Consider the following 12,020-nt stretch of genomic DNA (forward strand, 5'->3'; position numbering starts at 1 on the left):
TTCTAATGCACAGAAAAGTATTTCCATAGTTTCAGGATTACATTACATTTTATTTCATTGAAAATATGAAACATCACGCCTGTAACGGCACTTTGGGAGGCCAAGGTGGGCAGATCACGACCATCCTGACTAACACAGTGAAACCCCATCGCTACTAAAAATACAAAAAAATTAGCGGGGCATGAAGTCCCAGCTACTCGGGAGGCTGAGGCAGGAGAGTCGCTTGAACCTGGGAGGCAGAGGTTGCAGTGGGCTGAGATCACGCCACTGCACTCCAGCCTGGGTGAGAGCGAGACTTTGTCTCAAAAGAAAAGAAAAGAAAATAGGAAATAAATATTACTACCGTATAAAAGAGAATAACTGTTTATGACAGAAAATTTGAAATGAATCATAAAATTTGGGAAATGTCTAAAAGTATAACCATAATATTTGTAAGTGAAAAGCTACATTTTATAGCAAAATAAAAATTTGTGTAGATATGTTTATATAAGCATATATTATATTTAGGTGCTGAGTCAAAACTCAAATATGTAAAAAAAGTATTAAGTAGCATCTATTTGTTGGAACAGCCTTCAAATATAAACTGTACACAGATTTTGTATTATCTTTTGAAATAACAATTTAGCAGAAATAAATTATCTTTGAGACCAAACAGTTCTGATCTTCAAGGTGGTTTTGAGGTAGGAAGAAAGGGAATTTCTTTGGGACATACAGAATCAGCTTGAGATAATGACATTGGCTTTGAAAAATAATTTCAGGAGTAAGTCTTTATTTCTAGTGTGCAGGCTTACTCTTAACCACATTCCTAGCTCAGGGCTCACAGAAATGATTAAAAAATAATTCTAAATGCTTGAACTAGCACATGAATACCTCACGGCAACACTGGCTTGCTTATTTTAACTGATATTCATTTAAACAGCAACATGCGAAATGTCAGCATTTCAAGTGAATTAATCAGTTGATATCCCTGATATAATCACCCATTTTGGACGAGGTGCTGATGAACACATGCTCAGATTGAAAGTAAAATGAGGGTAACTATAATTTTCCCAAAGGCCATAAGCTTGAGCATATGAATGAGATCACTTAATAATCTAATTTTCACTGGCTTCACCTACAGGATGCAGTTTCTCAATAGCCATGCAAAGCTTCCCCAGTGTCAAACGTTTCTGGGAATCCCCAGCCGCTATCTCCTGTTCTCATATGTAATCATGAGTAGATGCCTCCTGGGCACTGTGGCTCCTCCAACAATATTCAGCACAGAGCCACAGCCTTTCCTGCTGCTCCTCGAGGCCCAGCTGTGGCTAGTGTGCTTCACCAATATTATATCAGGCCACTGTGCCAGCTTTTCCAGGGTGCATGACACTCCTCTGCCACCACCCTGTTAGGCACACTCGACTGATTCCCTGGGCCTCAACAGTATCTGAGCAGTATGTGGGTTGTATGGGAAATGGGATTATGATCCACCCTGACTCCCCACCTGGTTCCAATGGATAAGGTACAGACTCTAGGAACTGAAAGCTAGTTGATGATCACCTGTGGGTTTATTAGTAAACCAAATTTATTAGCAATCTGGGCAAGTGCCCAAGAGGCTCTGAGAACCACAGTAAACTTGGATTGGATAATGCAATTTGGATCCAGAGCCAAAGTGTGTCATTGCATCCCCACCCACATTCAGACCTTGGGGTCATCTGGAGCCTGAGGTGGACTGGGAGAGTAAGGGAGAAACAGATCTTCAGAGCAAACTTGCCATCAAGCCAGTTGCGTGGAAGATCACAGGCCCATCCTATTTGACCTTATTACTCGCTGAGCAGAGTGTAAAGAGGAAAGAGTGAGAGGTTGACTCTCCCCCTGTGCTTTATCCCATGGAAGCAGAGGGCTGGAGAATGTGAGTGCCCCTGCTCGCACACGGGTCATAAAGAGCAAGAGACTTGTGCAGGAGTAGTCACTTTTAACACGGGGACATTCTTCCTAACAGGAGGCTGTCACCAGTGAAAGGAGCTACCCTTCTCCTTTGTAGGGAAGCAGGGATGGGGTTGGCAGAGAAGCTAGAAGCTTTCTTTCAAAGCCACAGCCCTGATGGGAAGAAGTTCCCTCTTCTGTGAAAACATGAAGATGGGAGATTAAATTTCTTCCTTTGAGACTATGCAGTTGTCGAAGTGCTGGTGAGGAAAGGGCAGAGGGAAAATGGCTGCGCTTACTTTGTGTTACATTCTCTTTGAGGGATCCCAAAACACTCTAGTCTATACCCTCCAAGTGTGAGAAAGTTTATTAAGAGAGTTCTTCCAGCTTTGGCTTGTCATCTTCCTGCCTTTGCTGGGTCTAATGGGCTGGCAGTGAAGACAATCCAAGTGGCAGCCTTGCTAGTGCAGAGAGCCCCCTTTGCTTCCTTCCAAAGAAAGAATGCTGCATTCACTGGCCTGTCACACTTGGCTACTTTCCCTTAGAATTAATTCTCTTCCAGAAGATGTCACAGTCCCCTTCCTCCCTGAAAATCTATGGAACAGACCAAGAATTTACCAAACATACCCATATATATCTATAATGTCAGCAATAATTATCATTAGTGTTTTTTCAGCAGGAGTCTCTTCCTCACTCAACACAGAGACAACTGGTGGGTCTGTTCTGCGAGTTAACCAGACTCTGCCAGCTATGTCCACACTTAGGCAGTGAATATGACCCAGGCCCAGGCTGTCATTCCCCACTCTGCATAAGTCATAATCTAATTTTGTAAGCAGGCATATCCATGAGGGCTGCTTAACTTAAGGAGAAGTGAGCTTTAAGATACTTAAAACGTGAAACCAAAATAACAAAGAAGATAAATAGAGGAGTTCAAGAAGTCATTTAAATGGAAGAGTCTATTAATTCATCTATTCACTCTTTATTTTACTCAGCATTTATTTAGAACTTTTGTAGGTGCTAAATACAGTGTGTGAAGGTTTAAAAAAAAATATTTAGTTCCTGTCCTTAAGGATCTCACAGTCTAAGTATAAAGGCAGACATGTAAACAGGCAAATAATACCTGCCATAAATCCTTTTCCATGAAATGTGGGCATAATGAATTTTATAAAAATGAAACATGATAAATGCTATAACAGAACATAAAGTGCTATGAAGTACAGGGAGGAACTAATTTTTACTATAATTTTTATTATTGTTACTAGAATCATTAGGTAGTCCCTAAATTGGAAAGATCTGTGAACATATAAAAAATGACAAGTACTTAAGCTTAATTTTTTTCACACATGACTATTCTAGGCCTGGATTTCTATTACAGTATTTCTTGAATATACTTATTTTTAAAGTTTATTTATGGAATAATTATGGTAGCAATGACCAGTGAGGACCTTTGAGTTATAAAAATAGATCTTTTATAAAGTAAACTCATTTACTGAGAAGTCATTGGAACATCTTGGTCTTGTGGAAAAACACAGTTATTATTTACTGATAAATTATTTCCTGCTTATGTAACTGACATGCCATGTTAAAGCATTAAATTAACATTTTGGAAAATGAAACAAATATCTTTCTACAAATAGAAAGGATCATTTTAAGGTTTTTAATTTGTTTCTTGCTTTTATTCAGTTTTCTGAGATAAAAATTAAAGAGTTAAAAATATTTCTTTTAGTTAATAATTTTTAAGTTACTTGGAAGTCACTGAAGCTCATTTGATCTATATTATTTTTCTGAACTGGTGGGACAAATCTCTACAAGCATCCATAGAGACAGCTCCCAAGTATCAGTGAATTGAAGGATTTGGGGATATGCTTTACTGATTGTTCCATATTTCTTTACTTTTTACACTGCTTTTCTTTATTCAATCTTACTTTTCATTGCTGTTGCTTTTTTCTAGCAATGAAAAAAGCTCATGCCTCAGGCTCTTCACTGGTACACTGGAATATTGCTCAACTCTTTGGTGGACATCAGTTTCAGTAAGTGATTGTGTGTGTCCCTCTTGGGAAACCTGCTATAGACCTCTCCTTACAGACAATATTCAAGTATAGAATAGACACAGTATAAAGTAGAAATTGATATAAACAAAAAAGTCAATGAATGTAGTGTTTATGGAAATTCATATTCCATATAACTGGTGATTATGTATGGTGAAACATCTGTTGTTTCTCCTGCTAGTAGCACCCTGATTTTCCTTGTAGACTTATCCATCCCTAACTCAATCCATATAACCAGACAGCCAATGACAATGGTGTATCACAGGAACCACAGTGTCTGTATCAGAAGTGGTCACATGAGTCAAGAAAGGTTAATTAGAGCCAGCCCTGAGACTTCTGCATGAACTAATGAGTTGGGGTTTCTGTTTTGGTGAGAGTAAGCTCGGAGCTGTTGGAACCAATCTGCTGCCTAAGAATGGCACCAGCACAAAGAAAGCCAAGTGAAGAGCTGGAAAAACAGAAAGACATCCTGGTCCTGATAATATTGTTTGAGCCCCTAGATATAGCTGGCCCTGAGGCTAGTGTAATCTTATACATTTCAGAAAAATGAGCCAATAAATTGCTAAGTTTATTGCAGCATATTTTCTTTATTCTTAAAGTTCACCTTTATCACATTGATTTGTTATCATCTCTTATTTGTTTCCTTTACTAGATTTGAAATGCCTTGAGATCAGAATTCCCGCTAGCTAGCAAATAACAGATGCTCATTAAATATTTATTTGACAAACAATTCAGAATCTATCCTTCAAACAAAAATCACACAGCTAGATATTTAGCAACATTGATAACATATATTAACATTTTTCAATAAGGGTTAGATTTTATAGTTATCAAATTACCGTTTTTGTGGGGAAAAAAATGGAATACTACCTGGCTTAAAAAAATCTGGGAAAGACTTTGCACCAATAAACATTCTGCTAATAGAATTTCAAAAATAAAAGATACGTGGAGAAAAATGACATCTTCCATTATAATTAAAGTTACTGGTATTATAAATACTGACGAACAGGATACCTACATGAAGTCCCACAATCTAGTTTCTACTTTGCTCACTTGTATTAGTCCATTCTCAAACTGCTATAAAGAACTACCTGAGACTGGATAATTTATGAAGAAAAGAGGTACAATTGATTCACTGTGTCATGGGCTTAACAGGAAGCATGACTGGGAGGCCTCAGGAAACTTACAATCATGGTGGAAGGTGAAAGCGAAGCAAGCTCATCTTACCATGCGGAGCAGCAGAGAGCGTTGGGGAGGGAGAGAAGTTGTGGGGGTGGGGAGAAGTGCCACACACTTTTAAACCTGCAGATCTCGTGAGAACTGAGTCACTAGCATGAGAACAACATGGGAGAAATCTGCCCCCATGATCTAATCACCTCCCACCAGGTCCCTTCCCCAACACTGGGAATTGCAATTCAACATGAGATTTGGGTGGGGACACAGAGTCAAACCATATTACTACTCTACAAATGAATTGCAAAGTTATATAATATCTAACAATTCCAATATACAACTTCACTTTACTCTCTCTATCTCTGTTGGGATGATGTTGCTATAATTGTAGAAATCAATCTTTATTCAACCAAATGTGTAGTTAGCCATTTGGAGAGTTTCCTTTTGTGTCCCACCCTGAAAGTCTTTAAAGAGAAGACTAGAAATATTACTACCTGTCACTGCTTGAACCACCTGCTGGTGGTGTCTATTTATCCATGGATTTCTGGGTAAATAATGATTAATAACTAAGAAAGATCAGTGATTCACAAAACATAATTTGCCATTCAAGACAAGCAGTGTTTAGAATGGCAGGTAGAGGTAGGGACTAATCATAAAACTTTATTCGAGTGAGGAGTTCTTCATTTGAATATTACAGGTTTTTCTGTTTTGTTTTGTTTTAAAATCAGTAAAAGAAACTGGGTCCTAGAAGCTGCAGTGATCTAAGTAACAGGGAGTTTGTGCATTCTTTTTTTTTGTTTGTTTTCGTTTACATACATTTAAATTAGTACACTGCTGGCACACCTCATTTGCATGAAATTCTGCACCATACTTACTCATTGTAGTAAAGTTACCTCCTTCCTGGGGTGGGGGAAACTACTTTGGAAGATAATTTTCACTGAAATCTAACCAAACTTCATTAAGTAAATTGTGACAAGATTATAAATGATATGAAAACTAACATTCTAACATTTGGCCATCAAGTTTAAGAAAATGGTTTGCCTATATAAATTTTAGTAATTTTTCAAAGATAACATATTCTACCCTCATATGGTCCTCAGAATTAAAGCCTAATGAACAGGAAAGAAAAGGAAAAGACTGCAACTGAGTGCTAAGGCAGAACATCTTGTCAGATGCAACTAATGAATGTAGAGTATATACTAAATACCAAGTACAGAATTTCATAGGGGCAACAAGGTAACAGTCCATATTTTTCACTTACACAGCTGAAGTAGATTTTGCAATGACCAGTTGCATTAAATGCACCAAACACAATTTCAAAAATAGACCTAAAACCTATAATAAATCTACACTCTACTTCCTCTCTTATGAAGGACTCATACCTGAAAGGAATGACCATACAAAAATGAACAAGCACACACTTCCCTGGCATACCCAGCAGATTCCCTTGCCACAATCAACACAAACTTTTACTCAACAAAGGGTGAGGCTCAGCCATCAGCAGGTGTGGAATTATTCCAGTCTCTCTCAATGTAGTTGACTCTGGATTTTCTTTCTTCACTTGGAGTTTTTGTTTAACTGAGGTCTAACTGAAAGTTAATGTTGAATGGCTTCTAGCCCACAGAATTTACCTACAAGATCGCTTGGCTTCATTTTGGGAAAGAGACTTTTTATTTTGCCACCAGAAAGTGAAACCAAAATTTAAAACACAAAGCATTCTTAGTTATATGATTTCCTTCATCTTTCCTGGTTTAGGAAGAAGCTGAGTTTTATGTGGTTCTGCGAGCTGACATTTGGCATGCTTTGTTCTTTGGTGGTAAGAATTATTCAGTAAGTCTTTCTATTGTTTGTTTTCTGAATTCGAATTACTAACTTTTTAACTTTGGAAAGCAAGACAAGCTTACTCATTTTTTAAAGTGTCTGCTTCATATGGTGTATCTTAATTTTTATAAATATGTTTGTTTGCTTGTATGTTTGTTTTTGTAAAATTCTATTTGTCCAGTTCTCCTTAGTCCTCTGGGATAAGTCAGTTATTTACTAAGAGGCTTCTGTGCCACTTCCTTGCAATAACAAGCAGACACCTCTTTTTTTCTTAATGATAGGATCACAGTTTTAATGAATAAACATCACAGTTTCTAACCACTGTTTTAACTGAAGTATTAAAGGATGCATGTGGGTCTCAGTGATCCAGGCAAAAGTACCTTTGAAAGTATTCTGTGGAAGATGCTGTTATCCACATGAATAGGAAAAAAAAATGTCCTAGACATCTATCTTGTCCTCCCAGGTGTTTATGAGGATTGCTGCAAACATTGTAATTTCTAGGGACATTTCAGCCTGGGTACATTAAATATAATCTAATTCCCATTTCACAGTTATATCAGTAGCTAAGGTGACTTGGTATCTGGTGATAGGAACTGATATAAAGGTCTGTGAACTTCATTCTGATAAATTTTTAACTGCATTCACTTTCTTTTTCATGTGACTTTTATCTTATTACAAAAGTTAGAAGGAATCATAAATTTAAAAAATCTACCTGCAATCCTACCAACCCCTCTTCACATTTTAATATTGGTTTATCTAGATTTTCTTTATTTAGTAATCTATCTTTACCCTTAAATTATAAAGAACTTTCCAAAACATTGTGCTCTTTTAAATAGATGTCCTGCTTACAGAATCTGCCTCCAGAACCTTGAATCTATAAGCAGAATCTTGAGGTACTCTCTCATGGCCTAAGTAAGCGTGGTTATATTTTTTGGAATAAATCCCTCTTGTTTCCTGTTGACTTTATAAGACCTCTCTTCCTACATATCATGGACAAAATAATTTGGAAGCTGCTTCTTGGATTTATGTATCATTTAATAAAGTCATCTCCCCAGCTCAGGTTTTTCCTGGATCAATAAAGTTTTCAAAAGTAATTGATTCAGCCAAAAGAAGCCACCAGAGAGCTTTACAAAGGACTCCACATACAAGGAACTCTATTGAATATCAATAACAGTATTCTAGATTCATGTGTGATTCAACCTTGTAACAATACTAATGTTTGGCATGGGGTAAGCCAGCAGTCACTCCTGAATAAAAATCAAAACAAAACGAAATAAGTAACATAAAAAAATCCTAAATCTACAATATCACCATTGGTGTTGAAGCCCAATAGGCTACTGACTGTTTTTTAAATTTAAGTCTTTGAATAATGTGAGATGCTACCGAAAAATTATTTAATATTGTAGCAATTTTATAAAATAACCTAGAAATGATATTAGCAATAACCAACATTTTAAAGCACTTAATATGTACCTTACATTAAATATCTATGAGACTTTATATGTACTCTTTTGCATACACATTTTATAACAACCTCATGAGGTATAGAGGTAAACTGCCCAACACTATCCAGGTGGCAAACTGCAGAAGAGGATAAATCAAGCTTTGTGTGACTCAGATGCCCTTTGCATCATCCTCACGATGCATGTGGCATTCTGCAGATATTTATATGACTCCAGAGTCCATTTCATTTCTGCTAGGTTAAACTTCCTGACCTCTAACAAAGCAGGACACTTAGATACTCTAAAATGATTCATATTTGGGTCCTACCAAAGATCTGTCCAAAGATGTGCTTATTTTGTGGTTCAAGGCACAGGGAAACCTCTAGATTATGAATCCCAGAATGCAATTTGACTGATATTCAGGTTTTTCATTGAGTACATGAAAATAAATTTGAACTGCCTTCTCCTTCCTTAAGAAGAACCCTTCCCTGGCTCTGAAAACATTGTCAATGGGGTATGTGCAATAGTAGAGGATAAAGGGAACTGAAACGAATTAATAGAACTTTATTAAAACTAATATGCATATAACTAGTTTTAAAAGGTAAAGAAACAAGGGGAAATGAGCTCATCAATGTATGAGGAGTTACCCAACCTGGAAAATATTATGGCAGGGATAAAACTACTGCAGTATTAAAGACACACACACACAGACACACACACACACACACACACACACACACAGCATTTCTAAGGCTACCTGATGAGTCTTTGAAACAGAAATCCAGCTGGCTCTAGCCTTTTAGATGATGGGTTTTTTTTTTTTTTCTAAAATATGGCTAACAAGCTTATATGACTTATTCTCTATCAAAAATGAACTCTGAAGAGCAACCTGACTCTAAGAATAACTTCTAATATCTAGGATGAGCACCTGTGGTTCTGTTTGCTCACTAACCTCACAAAGTGTCATTCCCTTTAAGGGTAGGGATGGCATTTTGATCAAATTTATTTTCTCTTCATTTTTCTGGACTAATCGTAATTGACTACAGATTATAGTTGCCAGCACCATTCTAGGTGCCAAAGGATCCTTGGCACCTTACCACAAGTACCTGTCAGGTTGGTTGAGAAGGGAAATGTCAGCAGACAATTAGGATATGGTGACAAGTGCTGTGATGGGCCATAGGCACTCAAACTTCATGGCCACATGGTGAAGGGTAGCGTGGGCAGAGCGGTGGTGAGAAAGAACCTTTCTTGCGAGATTTTGTAAAGGACACGTGTGGTCCAGGTGAAGAAGGGGGTGAGAGGTGCTCTAGGCTAATAAGCTTATGAATGAAGGCACAGAGGTGTGACAAAGCATCCTTGAGGAACTGTGTTGCGGGAAGTCAGGGACTCCCAACAGAGGGACCGGCTAAAGCCATGGCAGAAGAACATAAATTGTGAAGATTTCATGGACATTTATTAGTTCCCCAAATTCATACTTTTATAATTTCTTATGCCTGTCTTTACTGTAATCTCTGAACATAAATTGTGAAGATTTCATGGACACTTATCACTTCCCCAGTCAATACCCTTGTGATTTCCTATGCTTGTCTTTAATCTCTTAATCCAGTCATCTTCGTAAGCTGAGGAGGATGTGTGTTGCCTCAGGACCCTGTGATGATTGCATTAACTGCACGGATTGTTTGTAGAGCATGTGTGCTTGAACAATATGAAATCTAGGCACCTTGAAAAAAGAACAGGATAACAGCAATGTTCAGGGAACAAGAGAGATAACCTTAAAATCTGACTGTCAGTGAGCTGGGCGGAACAGAACCATATTTCTCTTCTTTCAAAAGCAAATAGGAGAAATATCACTGAATTCTTTTTCTCAGCAAGGAATATCCCTGAGAAAGAGAATGCGCTCCTGAGGTTACACCTATGAACAGCCCCCTCGGGGGTGGCTGTCTTTTATGGTTGAAGCCGAAGGGATGAAATAAGCACCAGTCTCCTGTAGCACTCCCAGGCTTATTAGGACAAGGAAATTCCCGCCTAATAAATTTTAGTCAGACAGGTTTTCTGCTCTCAAACCCTGTCTCCTGATAAGATGTTATCAATGACAATGTGTGCCTGAAACTTCATTAGCAATTTAAATTTTGCGCCATCCTGTGGTCCTGTGATCTCTCCCTCCCTCCATTTGCTTTGTGATATTTTATTACCTTGTGAAGTATGTGATCTCTGTGACCCACACCCTATTCGTGCACTCCCTCCCCTTTTGAAAATCACTAATAAAAACTTGCTGGTTTTACGGCTTGGGGAGCATCACAGAACCTGCTGACATGTGATGTCTCCCCCGGACACCCAGCTTTAAAATTTCTCTCTTTTGTGCTCTTTCCCTTTATTTCTCAGATCAGCTGACGTGTAGGGAAATAGAAAAGAACCCATGTTAACTATCAGGGGCAGCTTCCCCGATATCTGGCACCCAACGTGGTCTTTCTTTTTTCCTAAGTGCATGTGGGAACCTGATTCCCTTTGGTAGATGGGGAGAAATTGCATCGGCTTGGTCCACAGATATGCGTGTTCGACTCCCTGATGACTAGTGAGTAGTCTGTGTATGGTCTGGGTTAACTATGGGTGACACGAGTATAAAAATTATACTTATCTCTTCTATATTAAACTCCAGTTAAAACAGTGAATGGTTTGAGTGCCCATGGAAAATATGGTCACTCTATTCAGGGCACTGGTAACATTGTGTCCTTGGATGCCCGAAAAAGGAACTTTAGATGTAAACCTGTTACTGGTCTCGACAGGGAATTATGTTTCCTTCACTGGGGTGATTGGGCCTTGGTGCATGCCATCCTAATACCTCCTCAACCTTCCTCTCCCCCACAGCCTTTGTTATCTGATCAGCCTCTCCCTTCAGCTACTCCTCCCCTACTATGATGCTGAAAATTCAATGTCTAACTCTGGTGACTTTGGCTTAATCGTATCCCGTATTTATCTTACTTCTTTTCACGAAGATCTGGTACTTGAAGCTCCTGTGACTCACATAGCCCAGAACCATAGATATGCTAATTCCTCCCTCTTCAAACCTTTGCAGCATTTGCTTCTGGGCATCACCTAATGGCTCTGGGACCAAACTACAGTTTACCTGTAATTCTACAGGCCCTCCCCATCCACTTCAGCCCCTCACCCTCCTGTCATCTCAGTTCCTCAACTGGCACTTTGCCATCCACTCAGCCTGCTTCTCTGTACCCTTCTTCACACATGGACACCTGTAATCACCAGTATACTTCTGCTTCTTCTACTCCTTCAATTCCCCTTTCTCACACTCTCATTCTGGTCTGCGTCGATATGCGCCACTCAGTCTTACTTTTTTAAAAGAATTTAAGGATGCTTGTACTCAGTATGGTCCTACTTCTCCTTATGTTAAAATGGTATTGCAAACTTTTTGTACAGAGGTCACTTTACTTCCTTTAGACTGGGACCTTTTGGCAAAAGCTGTTGTTACCCCATCTCAGTATTTATAGTTTCGTACTTGGTGGTCAAAAGAGACCTGTCTCCAGGCTCAACTAAATCAGACTAATGGCATTCTAATTACTCAGGCTCAGCTCACAGGTTCCAATAGTTTCTCTAATACTTATGCCCAGTTAGGCTTTGA

General features: G+C 38.5%; 1 protein-coding gene and 1 long non-coding RNA gene across 10 annotated transcripts in view; one reads left to right on the plus strand and one right to left on the minus strand.

Annotated features, from left to right (window-relative positions):
• LOC105463327 (RasGEF domain family member 1B) overlaps positions 1-12,020 on the minus strand; it is a 789,062-nt gene that overhangs the window by 120,762 nt on the left and 656,280 nt on the right. The gene's annotated exons all lie outside the window — the stretch shown is intronic.
• The window catches only part of LOC139362413 (uncharacterized), a 92,723-nt gene continuing 87,473 nt past the window's right edge, over positions 6,771-12,020 (plus strand). Inside the window, exon 1 of one of the 2 annotated variants that reach the window (XR_011621282.1) lies at positions 6,771-6,953. This is a non-coding gene — a long non-coding RNA (uncharacterized lncRNA). The remainder of the gene's footprint in view (positions 6,954-12,020) is intronic. The other variant, XR_011621281.1, reaches the window with a different exon arrangement.

This window comes from Macaca nemestrina, chromosome 3, assembly GCF_043159975.1.
Source record: "Macaca nemestrina isolate mMacNem1 chromosome 3, mMacNem.hap1, whole genome shotgun sequence".
Lineage (NCBI taxonomy): Eukaryota > Metazoa > Chordata > Mammalia > Primates > Cercopithecidae > Macaca > Macaca nemestrina.